This window comes from Lichenostomus cassidix, chromosome 1, assembly GCF_008360975.1.
Source record: "Lichenostomus cassidix isolate B80296 chromosome 1, HeHo_3.0, whole genome shotgun sequence".
NCBI lineage: Eukaryota > Metazoa > Chordata > Aves > Passeriformes > Meliphagidae > Lichenostomus > Lichenostomus cassidix.
The window spans coordinates 75,566,196-75,585,148 of NC_139479.1; positions in this window are offsets into that span (position 1 = coordinate 75,566,196).

Consider the following 18,953-nt stretch of genomic DNA (forward strand, 5'->3'; position numbering starts at 1 on the left):
GTCAGATCAATTATTGTGGATTTCTCCTTCATCTTAAATGTAAACACTGAACTATAATTTCCAATCAGTGGCCCTAGTCTGACTCTAGAGGATACCTCAGGCATACTTCTAGGTTGTCTGGGAAGAGGAAAGGAGAAATACGTCTTGGTACTGCTTACAGCACCACATATCCCCTACTCATAGTGTGAGGAGATGGCTACACATGCAGTCCCAAACATTTATGGCTCAATTCTGCTCTGTTGGATGCTGTTCATGTAGCAGTTAATGCAGGCAATGACTGTGAATGTTTCTTATCTACTGTGGAATGTTTTAGAATAGAGACTCTGCCAACGTACTTGTTATTTCTTCTGCCTCAATGTACACAATTATGGGAAAATTACTTATAGAACTGTGTGGCATTGCTCCATCTTCTGAAAATTGCTGCTCTCCCTTGAGGGGCTGTGGGATTATAGGCAGAAAAATGCAAGGACACTGATGCTTGTAAATCCACTTGAACTGCTCAAGTGTACAAGATTAGTTCTGTACTGATATAGTATAGAAAATATTAATAGAATAGAAACCCCCACTCAAGCAATTGTTTACGGAGTGTTTGAATTTGTTTTAGCTCTCTAAAGAGCTTGGTTTACTTAAGTTTCCCATTGGTTTCTTCTTGGGAATTGCCAAGATTCCCAATAACTTGCTAGGATAAATTTTATTGAGAGTTTTCAGTTTCTCCGTATTAAATTAAGATACTACATGCTAAGATTATATTGATAAGCCGTGTTAAATTAAAAAAAAAAAAACAAAAAAACAAACCCAAACAAAAGAAATTAAAATTAACAAGAAAAGGAGGTCTAAGTTTTGTGATTCCTTGCATGTATAAGCTGAATGTAATACTACTCTCTCTGTCTGGAATACAATCTCATGTTTTTAACTGACTGTTAAATGACATAGTTGCCAATGTGTTCTGTTTGTTTTGTTGGTTTGGGTTTTTTCACTGTAAGTTAACATTGTCAGAGGAGGAGAGTAGCTAGAAAAAATCATAGTTTGGAAACCACACCTTGAAATTTAATATGTACAGTCCACATTATCCTGAAATATTGGTCTCTGTGCACAAAGGTCAACTCATGTGCATTCCTATGTGTGTTTCAGATTGTCATCAATAATTAGAGATTGGTAAACTTTCTCAAAAAAAAGTAGTGTTTTTAATACGTGAGCTAGCTCCAAGTGGTTTGGAGGAGCTTCAAACAGCGAAGTTCAAAGACGAAATTAAAATCATGTTTAGTAACTCTTAAGCTGTGTTTGCTTAAGCCTCCTGGGTACTTCTGGGTTGACTCTGAATATTCCCTAGCTGGCTGTGGTTCTGCCTTCTGGTATGCTCAAAATAGCATTTACCTTGAGAAGTAGGTGCTTACCCTGTGTGAATTACAGACACTTGAGACAAGCAGCTCCCGGCTCTCAGATGGGATTGATAGAGTGCTCATGACTGAGCACGTGAAGGCTACTCAGCGTTCTATGGGAAGTAGAGGATGTGGCAGCTTAAATAGCACAGCAAGGTAATGAGGGCTTCTTTATATATGCTAGTAGCTAGAATATTAGCCTACAGAGTGGAAAAGCTGAAATTTAGGTACCTGCAGTCTTGGTTCACAGTTGTCTCTACAAGGGGGAAACTTCAGATCACAGCTTGCCTCACATTTCTTCTTGAAGCTTTTGGGAGTTCCACTCAGCATAAAGAAATGCATCATCTTAACTGAAATTTTATTTATGTATTCTTTGCTGAGGTTCTGTAATAGCCACTTTCCTAAAAGTAGCTTTTATACCTTATTTATTAGTTTATTTGATTTAAGTAAGTAAACAATGGGACTGTGAAAATCATCAAGGTAAACACCAAGGAACTAAATTTTCACATAATTATCCTCAATTATTCTTTCATATCCAGGATCTGGTTCCCTAAGTAGATGCCTTCCTTACTAGCCTTGTCACTTGTATCACTTTGAACATGAAAGAAGAAACAGGCTGTAGCAGATGTAAGCAAATTCTGGTCCTGCCCTTAGACAGCTGACTGCAAGTTTGTGCCAGATAAGAACTGGGTGATTATGTGGTCTGGATGAGCAGCTAAAAGGCAGGGAATATGCAGCTCAGCCCTGTGCTACACCTTTGTACAATGTTTGGGTCAAAGTGGATGTCTGAGGTTACTGCAGACTGTATAGACGTCGAGAAATAGGAATAACAGAAGGTACCCTGAGGAAACTCAGTCACTTTGGAAGATTGTGGTAGAAAGGATGCTGCAGAAAGCTTAGCAAGAGACAGAAAGTGGACAGACATCTCTGCTCTCTGCTTTATTGTGTGTACCTCCACTGCATGGAAACTGGATAGATTCCATTCTGGAAACAGACCTCAGGAGACAGCAACTAGAGAAAGAGTCACGCCTAAAGTCTTTGCTATGCTTCTTGGGTTTTCAAGAGCCAAATCACATCTATGAATACTGGTCAGTGAGATGGCATAATTTTCTCCAGCTAGTAGTTTAATAGCATGATTTGCAGGTATGTAAGGTCTATAAAGGAAAGGGCATTATTAGTTTCTCGCTTATCTTCATACCTCACTCTGTAAATTTGAAGTAGTAATTGTAATCTACATTCTGTGCACTCAGTGGAAGAAGATACCAGTTTATCTCTGCCATGTCTGTCTGTAAGACATGACAAAAAGTCAGTAGGACCAAGAGCTCTTGCAGCTCATATTAGCTGCCATTCATCAGAAGATTGTAGTCTTTAGCAGTCAGTACCCTCTAGCACATAATATGCATCTAGGTGGACTCTGCAGATAAGTAGGAATTTTTTTTAGGATACAATCTCATCTAATTTTTTCTGGGTGTGTTGAGATCTGCTAAGTCTGTCCTAGCAGGGCACCTGTGAGAATCAAAGTGATTCCAGTAACAACTCTTGGCAGTGGCCACTTGTAAACAGCAGGTCAGCTGATTGCTAATACTTCCCTGTGCGGAAAGGACACAGTTGAAATGCCCATCCAAAGGGCAAATCTTGCAAGCCTCTTGGCAGTCATAAAGCAGTGAAAGCATTTTGCCAAGTAAAAGGCTGGATTCAGTTCGGAAAGACAAATCTGGACTTGGCCAAGTTAAACACAGCGATAGAAATGCTGTATGACACATGAACTACCAGTTTCCCAAAAGCAAGCCTTACCCTGAAAACTAAATTTAATTGCAGAAAAATTTACACAGAAAGTAATGCAATTCCAGACAGAGAAAATACTGAACAAATGCCATTTTGAAGTAAATCTTTAAGTGGTTTTTTTCACTGATCAAATTGTGTGTTTGCAGAGGTACATAAACCAGAAACTAAATCAGTAATTTGTTTACCTCAACACTTTTCTAATGCTTTGTGTTTTACCTAAAGCTCTGCTTTTGTGCATGGTCAGAAGTGCCTAGGTCATGATAGGTATAAGTAGTTTTGAGCTTATGAGTTCTGCTTGAATCCAGAAAAAAGTTGTTCTTTATGGCATATAAGGAAAGAATAATTTATGTGCCTACTTATTAAAGCCTACAAGGATGTTTTCTAATCCTGTTCTTCTCTGAAAACTAGTCAAATAATTTATGTGAGAATCTCTGAGTAGCAGTCTTAGGGTGAAAGACACAGGTGATGATTCTGGGTGTCTAGGGTCAGATTTAGAACAGAATACTTGAAGCAAAATATATTTTTCTTTTTACAGGTAGGGAAATGGAGACAGATTAATAATGCAGGAGCAAGCTACTTTCATAAACTTGTCTACACTTAGAAATTTACTAAAATACCTATTGTAGAATAGCAGTGTCCCCTTGAGGATTTACAGCAAAATGATCATCCTAGAATAAATTAGGGATAACTATCTCAGTAAATCTCAAAATGCATACAAGATATATAATGCAGCATTAAACTTCTCCAGAATACTCTAGCCAAGCATGTTCTTACTCTTTCTTTATATGGGAACTCTGTTTTTAGGATTTTTTTTTCTATTTACTGTGTCATTGATAACCAACTATGATGTGGATTTTTCTCTTCATGCTCTAAAATTGACTTGCATTGTAATTTCCAAGATACTGAAGTGTTTACTGCCAAAAGTAGGGAAGTGCTTCTTGTTTTACCATAAAACCAAATCAAATAGAAACTGAAGACTGTTTTTCATGGCTCCATCTATGAATGCACAATAGATCTTCATGTGAACAAGGGAAATATGCTCTTTCTTTGAACTCTGTCCTCTTCTCATCAGTGTTTCATTTTTTGTTTAATTCATAATGTTTTCATTACATTAAGGGAACAACAGGGTATCCCTCCTGTAGATAGTGGCACAGCTATCTTTCCTTATACTATAATCCTCAGGGTAATTTCTTTTGTTTGAGTTAAAGCCCTCTTGGTTTTGAGTTTCATAGAGTGTATAACTAGAAATGTATTGATAGTCATGTCAGATATATTACAAATATATTTAAAAATAAACAAACCACACATCTACAAAGCTATTAAATTAGGCTATTAGAGCCAACCTGGGTAGTTTTTCATGTAATTGGTAAAGACTCGGAATCAAAAATAGTCTGCAAGTATTGAAATTATGCTTTCTATGATGTAAACCAATTCGGATTTCATTTTTCATATCAGTAACTTAAACAATTGAATATTCCCAATGATAAATCCATATTTGGGAGAAGAGGAAGAGAAGATACCTGTTTAATTGTCCTCTGCCTATTTCACACATGGCCAACAAAACTATCTGATGTTGCTCACAGCCATGGGAAATCAAGCTGTGATTCAAGATGCTGTTAGTCTGATTTGCTATTCAATATAGCGTTGCTTCTGTGTGGTCCTTGTCTAGCACTATAATTATGCAAATGATACTGGCTGAAGACAGATACCGTAGAAAGCAGATGCTCCTAATCTGGAATTGTAAAATTAAATTAGATTTTGCCAAAAATCATACATTTTGTTGCTCTCTCCTCCTAGTATTAGAAAAAGAATATTGTGTAATATGTTTTTTAATTACTCTCCCTCCTCTTCCCTACATTTCTGAAAATATAGACATTTAAGAGAGGATCAAGGAAACATACAGTGTGAATTTTCTCTCCTAAATCATCCCTGAGAAAGAACTTGACTGCCTCTTCTTCTCAATATGATATTTTCTTAGTTTTTTCAAATAGTGTCTTCTGTTGTTTCACCACCCTGCTGAAAAGCTTCTACAACTTTAACCTTTGCTGTCAATAGTAATTCTTTTTCTTCTCCCTTGTACATGGAAGAACAATTATTGTCTTTTTCTGATATTTTTACCATGTTTCCTTCATCTTCCTTTCTAGACCAAACAAACTCACTCCGAAAAAGGACCTTCTGTCCATTTTTTGCTGCAAAAACTCATTTTCTTCTTAAAAACTCTTGCTCTTAAAAAAAAAACCAAAAAAAACCCTCAGAAGTATGCCCAGTTTCTTGCTAGACATGCAGTTCCTATACCAGACTCCGAATTTCCTGTGAGGACTCACACAAGCTGAATCTGTAGGATTAGTTATTATTCTCATTATTGCATTCAAGAAGGAGATGGCTTTTTTGGAAGAACATTGCTGTATAAATCATTGTAACCCTAGGACACTTCTGTCCTCACTACCTAGTTAAATATTTTTCATTCTGTATTTTGTGTATTCTGAATTTTATTTTCTCTCCTCACCATTGCACATTATTTTGTTCTTTTACTTGTTCTGAACCCAGTAAGATAAAGCTAGTTACCTTACTGATTTGTCAGAAATATTTTAAATTCTGATCCTTTCACCAACAGATTTTCTATTTCATCATGACTAGTTTTGATAAACGAAAATTTTAACTTAGAAAGATCTCTTTGGGAGATCTCAGCAGGACAGGGCACTCAGCAGGACAGGACACTATTAAGTATTTTCACTTCCTCAGCATCTTTTGTTTCTCAAAAATATGCTCACTATTCCTTTTGTCTTCCAGTTAATTCTAAACCTTTTTTGCATAACTCTTCATATCACATTACATCCACTCACATCTTTGCTTTTATTGCCATGTGCTTGGTTTCTTATATTCATCCTGGCTCTTGGTTTTTGATGACTCATTCTTCACTGGTCCACATTACTGAAGAGCTCTCAGTGTAGACATGATAGCCTCTGCTACTCCTACTGTGTGGTTTTTCCTGTTTAATAGTTTGGCTTCCAAAATAATCTTTCTGTAATTCTATCTGTACTCCTCTGAATTTTTTTCAGAAAATTACTCTCTCTATTTACCATCTCCCTGTTTTCTGAAATATGCTTTTCTGAAAACTCTTGTTCTATTCAACTATTTTTGCAATCTTTGTTTCACCAGAGCAATAGCATTTGCCCTTTAATTATAATCCCCTAGAGATAATTCTTTGTGCTTTCCCAGGAGTCAGAACCATATCTAAAAGAAATGCTGCTATGAAGGGATTTCTCTCTAAATAAAATTTGTCTTTTACAGGTTCAAAGGGCTTACAGATTTGTCATCAAGTTTCCAAAAACAATCGATTTTTTTAGCACTCTTTTAAGAAAAAAAATTAATTGAATTTGTGGATGAAATTAAGGTGCAAGGTTTGATATTGAGAACTGGTCAGTAGTTCCAATGAAGAAAAAGCTTTGAAAAATGTTATTTATTCATAGACTCATAGAGTAGAATAGAAAAGAAGCGATCTGCACAGGACAGCTCCAGGAATTACATCATGTGCCTGAGAGCATTGCCCAAATGCTTCTTGAACTCTTCCAGGCTGGTGCTGTAACCATTTCCCTGGGGAGCCTGTTCCAGTGCCCAGCCACCCTCTGGGTGAAAAACCTTTTCCTAATATCCAACCTAAACCTCCCTTGACACAACTTCAGATCCTGTCACTGGTCACCACAATGAAGAGATCACACAGAATCACAGAATCACAGAATTACCAGGTTGGAAGAGACCTTCAAGATCATCGAGTCCAACCTCTGTCCTAACACCTCAACTAAACTAAACCATGGCACCAAGCGCCACATCCAATCTCTTTTTAAACACGTCCAGGGATGGTGACTCCACCACCTCCCCAGGCAGACCATTCCAATATTTTATCACTCTTTCTGTAAAAAATCAGTGCCTGCCCCTCCTCTTTCCCTCACGAGGAAGCTGCAGACTGCACTGAGGCCTCCCCTCAGTCTCTTCCAGGTGGAACTGAGCAAGTGACCTCAGTGTCTCCTTGTGTGGCTTTCCCTCCAGACCCTTCGACACCTTCGTAGCCCTTCTTTGGCATTCTCTAATAGCTTAATGTCTTTTTTATATTGTGGCACCCAAAGCTGCCCCCAGCACTGGAGGTGAGGCTGCCCCAGTGCACAGCAGAGCAGGACAATTCCCTCCCTTGCCTGGCTGGCCATGCTGTGCCTGATGCCCCCCAGGACACGCTTGGCCCCCCTGGCTGCCAGGCATTGGGGTAATATTTTACACTTTTGTGCAAACACATGATAAGGAACAACTGTTTCAGTAGAAGTTTTATATGTTTTATATATGTTGAGGTTGTAGCAGATGCACAAGCTGAAATTCAATTAACAGTGCTATATCATGGCAAAATGGCATTTTCTATCAGCTCTATTGTGAAACAAGCTTTGGGCTGGACAGCTTTGTCCTCTTCTTGGATATGGTAGTTCAAGGATGGCAGACTAGGTGGAGAGGGAACAGTGATAATTATCAGAGATCTAAGAAACAAGGAAATGCTGAAAGAATGTGATGTGTGTTTCATAGAGAGAAAATACTGAGATTATACTGAGACAAGAGTGCTTCAAAGAGAAAGGATTTTCTGTTTTACATGCTCAGTTTAGAGAAAAGACATTAGGCTCAAATTGCAGCATGAGAGATTTTAGTTAGACTAGGAAAAATTGCTGGTGATAAGGATACCTAAATTTTGGGATAGTTCCATTTATTCATAAAAGCTATAAATCATAGAGGAAATGCATTTTTTCATAGTGAATGTTCTAGTTCATCCTTGTCCCTAAATAATACCGATTTCCTGTAAAATAGAAGATCTCTCAAGGGTCTGCTTATCTCCTGATTTTCAGGTTATGATATCTCTAGATTGCATCATCTCTCTGAATTGCCCTATTTTGTCTCCTACCGGTAGCTCCTCCCCATAGGGAATTAGTAAGATTCCCTGAAAACTGAAAACATAATTGAAATCCTAACTTTTGTCTTGCAAGGCTATAAAGTCTTGGCCATTCACATTTTAATCTATCTTTTCAAAAACTAAGCTTAGTTAGGACTAATTTAAAGCTTATGGAAATCAAGAGAAGTTCTAACTATTTTCAGCAGGCTTTTAGTCAAAAAAATTAGCTTTATTAAACATTTCTTACTTTGGTCCTGTCATTCTAGCTCCAAATACTCATTGAGTAACTTGTCTTTGTCCAAAGATGCCTTAGTTTTAATTTTTTTCCGATGTCACTGGTTTACTGGAATAAAAAGTGTTTTTTTCCCCCACATATTAAGATTTTTCCAGTATTTCTTTCAAGCATTTAAGTTGCTGTTGAGAAACTACCTCAAACACTTTCATCCCAGTCCTTAAGCTGCTGAAGATAAAGAATTTTCTTGCAGCTCTGTGCCGGTGGTTTCTTGCTGTGGCAGAAGGGAGGTTTTCATTGATTTTTCAAAATGAGCATTTACCCATATGTCTTTAGAACAAACAAGTATGTTTCCACTTCCTACACCCTTGCCACTTCAAAGCGAGGTCTCACTTTGTGCTTGGAAAAAAATGCTGTTGAGTTTTTCTTGATTTCTACATCTCAATCTGATGCAAAGGAGAGGGCTCCCGGATTTAGAAGAGCTCCTGCTGAGTTTAGAGTTGTGTTCACAGCTCATGAGAAGAGTGGTACATGCAGCCTCATGCAGGCAGGGAGTTTCACAATAGAAAATTAGGCTGTCTTTACAAGAATACATTTTGAAGCAATAACAATATCTATGTATTGGAAAGGTTGGGAACTTTTAAAGCTACAATTATGTACATAAGTGAACTCTTCCCTTTTGTGCATGTATCTAGAAGCAGAGATTTTAAATAATTTTATTAATTTAATTGTTTACTCTGAGCACTTGCAAACTTGTAGTGTAATTAGCAGTGTGTTTTTGACTTTCACATCACAAATATTTTTAATTGTTCTTTTATCCTAGACTTACATCTGGAAATCTCTTGGAAGCTACTGTGTAATAAGTTCAGATGTCTTTTATGAAGGTTGTACAGTTTTAGAGGTTTTATTTTGAAAGACTATTTTAGACTGCTGTGCCTTTAGAGAATCTATCATGCAGGATATTAGTCAAAAACCAGCGTGATTGTTGTAGATAGTCAGGCTACACAGACACCACTTTGCCTTATCGGTGCTGTGAGGAAGTAGGGTACCATTCAGAGAGAAACCTGAGACAGGTGACTTAAATGACTTGTTCATGGTCTTACTGGAAGCCTGTGACAGAGCATGAAACTAACTCATGTCTTTTGAGCTCAGAATTAGAGTCACAGCTTTACAATCCTGATTTTCTCTTGCTCAGATGGGCATTTCAGTAAAGATAGTGATTGTGTGAACGTGATTCTGCGTAAGGAGATTAGTATTAGGGATAAATTGTACAATTTTCACTCATCTGCTTAAATAAACTGATGTAATCCTCTTTTAATGGAGAACAGATTCTATTTTATAGAGCAACATGATTGCTTGAAGCAAATTAAAAGAATCGTAATCATACAGTATTGTGATAACAGAAACATGGAAAACCAGTTTGCGGACTAAGTGAGACAGCAGTGCCCATAATGAAACAACATCCTTCAGGCAACAGCAGAACCTTCCAACCATATAATTTAGGTCTTTTTGAAAGAAAGGGTAGCCTTATGGCTTCATATGGCTAAGGCAGAGAGACAAAACAGAGTCTAAACAGAACTGGACAGGGACATATACCAAAGGAACAGTATTTCTCACCCAAAAATCAAGAGGAAACTTGCCAATCTGCAGTGCTTCTGGTAAGAGGCTGTCTTCCTCACTTAATATACAGAGGAGGAGGCCTCTGTGTGTGTTCTTACAGTGATGAGATGCCCTGAATTTGGTCTCTGGTGCTGTATGATGTGGAACAGTAAATGTTGATTGGGAACTTTGTGAGCAGACATAGGTCAAATCATCTACTTATTTGAGAAGAAAGTCATTAAAGGTAAGTTAGTTTATGATGGAAATTTTTCCTCCCCTCCCAAAACCAGCCTTGCCTGCGGTGATCTCTGTCATGTCATAGATTTTGTTAGGATTCAGTCTCTGCATAGGAGGCCTTAAGCGTGAGAGAAGCAGAATGCTGAGTCAGCAGTATCTTTACACATCTGCAGATCTCTTCCTCTCAAGCTGTTACGTTTCTCATCTTATTCCACTTCTTCATCTATCACCGTCCTCTCTACTCTTGACTTAATTTCACAACTGGATCTTTAGCTTAGGTGGATGTTCTTATTCCATGTGAATTTGTGCCTTAAGAGTGGTTTCATTTACATATAGAACGTTTGGAATTATAGTGTATACTTTTCCTTCCAAGCAAACAACATAGACTTCTCTTTCCAAATCTCTTTATATGCTGCTTTGATCATGCTAGTGTTCATCCCATGAAAGATAAAATTTTTACTGATTCGAAGAGCAATTAACATTTAAAATTCAAAAATGCCTACTTGTGTAGCATTTTCTATAAAAAGTCCTGAAGAGAAAATGGTCACAAATGTCCCCACATAATTTTTCTAAGGTCTTCATATTGGAAAAAAACCCTCAGATATTCCTGGGTTAAAGTGAACAACCAAGCAATTTAAGTATCTCTCCTATATGAAGTTTACAGGCTTTTCTTCAGACTGCTTCGTGCTTCACATATTAAAAGCAAACAAAAAAAAAAAGGCTGCAGTGGCCCTGAAGGCAACATACAGAACACGATGGAGTGTAGGTCAAACTGAAATCCCCTTGGGTGGGATGTCTGAAGCCGTGCATGTGTGCTGTGGGGTCATAACACAGATTCAGGAAGATGAGAGAATTGCATTAGGGAGAGAGGAGGTTAAAAGTTTAAAGCTCTTTTAAGCTGAGAAGGGCCTAGAAGTCCTAGAAGTTTGGATACCTTTACTTTTTAGAAAATACTCTGTCAATTTCGATTGATGTTGCCTTAGAAATTAAGAACAAAGAAAACAAACCCAAACTGTATTTTATTTTCATTAATGAAAGTACTTGTTTTACTGTGTTGGTACAACACTTGGTTTGGTCTGTGAGTGTTACACGACTCCACAGTGCAATACACAAGTATATAATTTCCAAGATGAAATGCAGTTCAGTGGGTGGTTCAGTGCCCTCCCCTGCTCACAGCTGCATGATTCTGCCCTTTCCTTTGCCCTTGCCTTTGTCTGCCCTCAGGGCATCAGACATACCAGTGCAGAAGTAACCCTACAAAAATGTTAACAGTGCCAGAAACTGCCACAAGTGAAATGAAATTGGGCTGCTCTATTGCACTGGCTTCATGGAACAATCGACCTGTGTTGTTGAAAAGCTCATGACTGATTATTTCCATGAGGGTTAGCACAAAAACAACTATAGGCCTGCACTGCTATGTGTGCTTGCTTTGCGTGGGGTAGAGTTACTTTTTTTTCACAGTGGCAAGTGAAGAACCACAGTTAACTAGGGTTAAACCACGACACCATGCCAATCAATTGTCTAGATCTGTGCAGAAACCAAACCAGAGAGATGTGGAAAATTTTACTGAAAGAAACTTCACTGGTTATTTAGGCAAAAGACTCAAGGACTGCATTATTGGATTTGTACATCAGAATACTGGGTTTGGTGTCTTCTAGTTTAGCACCATAGAGAACTTCAAGGGTAAAATATGTGTGCTTCTTGCATTAAGAATAATTTAAACTTTTGGTTCAGGTTCCCTAAACTGTCTTCTATATATATCTCAATTTTTATCGTGCTACTTGCAGCTTCTGGAAATTAAGCTATGATAGTGAGCTCTACTTTCATGGTCACATCACAGACAAACTAAGTTTGAAAAACACCTCTTAAGATCATTGAATCCAATAATTTACCTGGCACCACAGTGCTCAGCGCTAAACCATATCCCCAAATGCCAAATCCACATGCCTTTAGAGCACTTTTCAGGGATGATGATTCCATCACTTTCCTGGGGAAGTGTTGTCTTTGTAGTGACTACAGACACAATCATACACCCTAATTTTTTCGTGGTTTTAAGAAAGCTTACTTAAAATGTCTTTATTACTTTAATGTTTGTAATTCATATAATGTATACTAAACTGTTGTGACTTATGTCAGATGCTGTATTGCTTTTTGCTATATAAAAAACCCCCGGCAAAATAACAAACAAAACCACAAAAAAACCAAAACTGGAAAATATGATTAATATACACCAAGGATAGATTACATTGAAAAGTTAAAGTCAAGTTGGTTTGGGCCTAAATTAAGTAAAAAATAATACTTTAGTAAAAACTGTAGGCTGCTCTTGAAGAATCATGTGCTTTTAAAACTCTGGGAAGTTTGCTTCTTCTTTTGCCATAAAAATCACTCATAACTATTAAGAACTGTCATTCCTGAAACTGGTTTTAGCGCCATTGCTATTTTGACAGTTAACTATGAAATTCAGGGGGAAAACAATTCTGTTAGATTAGATTCAGTGTTTCAGGTAATCCCCTTTTTACAGCATTTGGCATTTCTTGATTTCCTTAAATCAAATGAGATAGTCCTAAAAGTGAATCAGCTTGACCAGCATGTATCAAACCAGTGATCGCCAACAGAAAAATGTAGCAGGTGAACACAGACAGCAGTTCATACTACGTGGAAAGAAATTTTTTGACACAAGGAAATATAAAAGATGACTCTTGGCCAAGATAAACTAGGAACATGATTGCTTTGACTGCTGTCTTAAGGAAACTTGTTCATTTGTGCCTTACATATATCAGCTGCAATGATATGTTATTTCTGTTGGAATGGATACAAAACCGTAACATCTGAAGCTGCTTAGCTAAGGCTAAATTCATGTTTGTTTTTTATTTTTCTGGTGGTTTTATGGTAGGTTTTTTGGTTTTTTTTGTTTATTTCAGTAATAAATCTTCAGATTCTGTTTCTGATGGATTCTGATTGATTAATTTTTTTATATGAAACCCCCTGCAGTTTCATATTAATTAATTTGAACATGCATTCTTTGGCTTATTCAAAGAAAGTCTATGAACAAATCATAGTTTACATTGAGGAGAAAATTCTCTATGTACTAGTAAGCATTCTGTGGTCTTTATAATAAATTACAGAATTTGTAAGACTTTTTAAATGGACATTTGTGAGCAGTTTTGGAATATTACAAAAGCTACATTAATATAGTGAATGTCATACCTTCTTGGGATGTTACCAATGAGATTTTTCCATGAAATTCTATACTGCCTATCAGAAAAATGCAAGGTTTTTATCATTTTCTGAAAAATATTAGATGATTCAGGACAAAAGGCCGCCACACCAAAGAAAGACGTTTTCTTACTGTATGGCTTGTGTGATCTTTGCCGTGGAAAACCAAAAAGTTAGAACCATAAATCAAAGCACACGGTGAATCAAAACCCTCTGTCTAACAACATCTCTTTCAGATGTTTTCACTAACAGATTTTTGTAGTTCTAGAAAATAAGGGGTGTGGGATAGCAAATGAGCCTCACGCAGATTTCCGTTTCATGGGTTTCCATTCTGAAAGCTCTGCTGATTCAGCTACCAAACCTGTAATATGCTACAGTAATTGTATATGAAATTGCTGCTGTGCTGGCACGATTTTGCTGCTTTTGGTTTACAGGCTTAACATTTTCTGTTTTCTTTGGTATCTCAATGCTATGTTTAATATAAAGAGGTATTCCTGCATATAGAGAAACAGATTCCAGCTAGACTTCTCTGCATTTGTACCGACCTGAAGTAGCACTGCCAGTTTAGTGACACTCTCATCCTTGAACCTCTGTGTATTCAGTGTCTGCGAGGGCTATTTGCTTTGTATTTCTTTAAACTGAGACTGGCTGCTTTTGACTCTCCCTTGTTCCCACCTCATGTTGGACATTTTATATTTTTAATCAGCACGTACACAGTCTTATCTGCTTGCTATCTTACGAGGTAAACAGTCTTGGGCCTCACCACTCACATGGGAGGCTGCCAAGAAGTCTGACTCATTTAAGAAATGCAATACTTTTTAGATTGTTTACTTATGGCCTCTATTATTGTAATATCTTCAGACTTACTAGTTTTAATTTTTCAATTTATGTATTTTCCCACAACAAACAAGGAGTGGATGTTCCTCTTTTACTTTTCTCCTTTGTCTCCATGGCAAGGTAGACAAAAAGTTGGTGGGTCAAAATAAGACGGTTTGAATTTCCTTGTGAAGTAGGTGGTGACATCATTCTCTGCTGAAAGTATTAGAATTAAGAACCTTGTGGTAAGAAACCTTTATAATTCATTCCTTAGAAATAAGATCTCACAGATTAATCTGAATACACCTTCTTAGGGTACACAAACTTTGCAGAGTTATTTGGCATCCTGGATGATCCAGGATGTTCCCTTTAACTGTTCCCTTTGTATTGTGTTTTGTTTCATTAGGTGCATTTTACATAAAAATTAAATATCTTCTGTAGTCCAGTTCCCAAAGAATTTCAAAGGCACAACTGTACCAAAGTGCCCTGACAGCCCTCCAAAGTCCAGAGTCCATCCCACATCTCCCAACACTCCCTGCAGTCAGGCAGCCACGTGCCTTGCTGAATCTAATACCTCCAGCTCCAATTATTTTTGCCACATGTCCCTAGTGGCAGCTTTCCCTCTTTCTTATAACAGTCAAAGCAAGAGCCTGGTGTACAACTTCCTCACATCCCCTGACCTTTGAGCTGATGGGAAGACATACCTCTCCTTTCACACCAAAGCACTCTGAAGGCTGCTATGAAGTCCAAGTCCTCCTACAGTCTGTAATTATAAAGCCAGGAAGGATGACTCTGACTATCAGTAGGTAGTCTGTGAAGAGAGCTGATGTGTTATTAGAGCTGTGAGCTGTGAGAGTTTTGGAACAAAATGCAGATGTGATCTAAAGGACAGTAACTCAATCTTCTCCATCCAGATGTAAGAAAAGAAAGTGGTATGGTTTGGAAGCTGTGCTGGATTTTTCACAGGAAATGGTGGTCTGATTTCCCTGAGGACATTCACTATGGGTAGACACCTGTCCTGTCCTTGTACTTCTGTACACACAGGTTTTGATAAAATCTCTATCCAGGACTAGAGCCTTGTGAGGATCCAGATTTCCAAGGAAGGCAGATGCCTACTGGCAGAACTGGTACATCCTGGTAGTAAAGCATTTACACTAGCAATAGTAACAAATCAATCCTGAGATGCATCAAGTGATTTGATAGGATTTGGTGACCTCAGCATCTTTCTGGCCCCACAGCTTGAAAAAAGAATTGCAACCTTTTGGCTGCTGGTTAAAGACTCAGCAACTGGAGAGGTGCCAGTCTCCAGCAGAGACACAAAGAGCCTGCTTGCTTTATTCTCAAGTTTCAATCCCTCTCACTCTCTATGGTATGACGCTGGAGGAAAAGAAGGAAGAAAATGGATATTTGAATAAATTCTTGTATCCATTCCTGGCTTTCTTGCTATAGCCAGGAGACAGATTACTGTGAATGCCTTTCAAAAACATGTCCTATGCATTACCTGGAGAGAATTAGTGATCCAACTTGGAATAGTTGCTGCCATTTCAAGAGCAAAGTCCCTTGAAGCTGAAGTCGTTTCCATGACAGACGTTACACTATTTATACCTCCTTTTTCATCCCTGTGGAAATAGTTTTGACCCTTTTTTTTTTCTTTGTGATTCATGGTTCCAAGTCTCCTTCCTAAAGTTGTTTGGCTGAAAAAGAAGCAATGAAATACCGGCTTGTTAACCTGGATATGATTTTGCAAATCCCTCTATTCTACCTTTACTCTGTCTTCCTCAAACATTTTATTATTTCCTTCTCAGTTTAGAGAACTTCTCTTCCTCTCAATGTTCATGGGCAGACACACACATGAACTCTCCCAGAAGAGCTTTATGCCATGAAGTCCTCTGCCTGCATTATTTTGAACTCCTGACTTAATGTCAGTTACTCAGATCCTCTCAAACATTCTCATATTCTTCATGTTTAGCAAAGCAGGCATATGTTATTCTTTTACTAACTATGGGATAAAGGTCAGCTCTAAATGCCACATCATGTTTTCCAACTACTGACGTGAGACACTAGGGTACAATTCCAGTTGGCAAGATCTGTCAGCAGATAAGATGATATAAATCAGTGCATATTGCCATTATTTCCCTAACATATCATTGCCTAAAGCCTGAGAGGGAGGAAGTCAAGGTATCAATATTAGCTACTGTTTTCCTCAATGGAGGACTTGGATAAGCTCATCAATTTAGTTATTTTAATATTTTAATTTATAAGTCAGAAGTGTATTTGGGGCATACACTAAAGAAACTACAGCTAAATAACCTGCTGTTATATCTTTAAGTGATCCTAGTGATAGTGCAGCCTGCCTTAGTATGTTATTTTTCCATGATAGAAATGACAGTTCCTTGGGAGAATTAATATCCTTTACCTGCCCTGACCAGCCCCACCTGGGACCTTGACCCACAGCTGCAGTGTGTTGGTCACGCAGCTCATCTTAAGCTCATGCCTGGGAAACCAGTTCTCCTCTGAGTGGTGTTGTAGGCTATGATCTTGTCTCCTGGGTAGATTCAGGCCTGTTTGGCTCCTGCTTACCCTCCCTCGCAGCCTGTTCTTGCTGCTCCATGCCAGTGAGGGGTGGCACAGTGGGGATCATCCCCTGGCGTCACCAGGTAGGTCTAAAGGAAGAACAGCCAAGTGTGGGCAGAAGAGTGAGACAGTTCTTCTCACTGGTATCCAGGAATTAGGCTGCATCAAATGTGAGGTGCTCTTACACCTGAGAGATCTTTCTCCATCCATAACCATTTTTCTAGGGTTTAACTTCAGAACACCAGTATTCCATCCAGTGCTTTGAGCTTCATGTTCTCTTGTCACTTGAAGTGATTAAGAATTCATACTGAGTCTCCTGTGCTAGTGATTTAGGGGCATGGTGTAGCATAGCTTTGAAAATGTTGGCAAATATTTAGGTGGACTTTGGAAGTAACCTTAAGCAGGTTCCTCATTTAATCAGACCCCACTAGGAGAAAAGCCTGATGAATTTTTTTGTGTGTTTGTGGGTTTTTTCTCCCTACCCCCCACTCCTTTTTTCACCTCTCCCTCAAAGTTAAGCATGTATACTTTTGAGTAGTCATTATTTTTCTGGGTTTTTTTTTCCTCTGTCATTATTGCAGTTCTCTTCTCATTAGATCATTATCACTCTGCTCATTTGACTGGGAATTTCCCCCAGGAGTGTGCCTTGCCAATAGGAGTATTATTTTATGGCAGATTTACATGAGAGCAGGTTTTTCAGGTTCTTGGTGGTAAACTGTTTGGAAATATATAGACTGGAAAACTCCACTTTTCTGTAAAAAAACTCATCAAGGTCACAAACAATTCTTGTTTTTTATAGCTTCTTTCAGCTGCCTGAATAATTGCCAGCCAGCAGTGCAACCAAAGATGGTAGCCAGCATGTAGTCCTTATGGTTCCAGAGCCTTTTACCCTTTTAATATCAGCACTGCACATCTGATATTAAATAGTTGTTTGAACTACAGCTATGATGAAAACTTGAAATATTTTGTTGTTGCCAAAAAAGAGATGTGGAGTGGGGAAACAACCCAGCAGTTTTATTGCAGTTAAAATGCTTTGCAACCTGAATTCTGTTCTTCCTCAAAGTAATACTATGTATGTGGGAATTTGTGTTTAGTACCATTGCTTTAACTGTGAATGATCCTGAATAGGAGCTTCTGACAGGGAGGCTTGTCAGGCAGGAGAAGGTGACAGTCTCAGAGACATTGGTCATATTACAATTTCCACATCTTAAGATGGCTGAAGAAGAGGTATGATGGATCTCTTCTTCCATGCCCAAACCTTGTCAAATGGGCTAGACAAAATCCCTGGACACTGAGAGCACGTATGTCGCATTAGTAGTAAATCCCTCCTTTGTCCTCAGTCTGAGCTTGTGGACTCTGTGCAGGAAGCTTTGTCATTCAGCCTTAAAAACTGAAACTCTGTAACCATAGGAAGATGTTTATAAGGGCACAGTTGGCTCTGACTCTGCTGAGGCTGTAGCCTGAAATTCCAACCAGGCTGTATGAAGTTGCACAAGCACCCTAAATAGAACTATCAGCTGAAATTAAGGCATGTACCTGAGTATCTGTGTCTGAAAAGCTCAGCTAGTGTAACTGAGCATGTACTTAGGCAAACAGATTTGTGTGCATCTTTTCAAACCATTTAGCCAGGCTGCACTTTTAGTGCTCGTCCCAATTTGTGCTAACTTGTAGGAACTGGGCAATGAAACATTATAATATTCAATTCAGATTTTCAGGTGATTTTGAAGAGCCACATCTGAAAGTCAAAAAGTTTTACTGAAGAACTGTGTTATAAACTTATGATGTGGTTTTAATAAAACAATACATAAAGCTAGTTTTAACCTGATACTTAAATTGTGAGATTATGTATATAAAGAACATGTAATTAAATAGTTAATATTGCTGTAATAAGCATTTTGCTCTCTAAAATGAAAATTTTCAGCCATTGTCTTCCATACAGATTGTTCCTCCTGCTTTGTAAATGTATTTTACATAAAGTTCTAACATGCCCGTACATTTAACTGTCTAAATGTCAGTTTTACAGTACTTCAGTGTATGCAGTATAAACAAGTGCAAGTTTGAAAACATAGCTCTTAATAAATGCCACATGTGGCAGTTTATTTAAATATTAGGGATCTGATATTTGTGTTGAAAACGCTGCAGTTTATGCTAAAATATTTATTAAACTTCTCAAACTCCTGCAATATGAGCA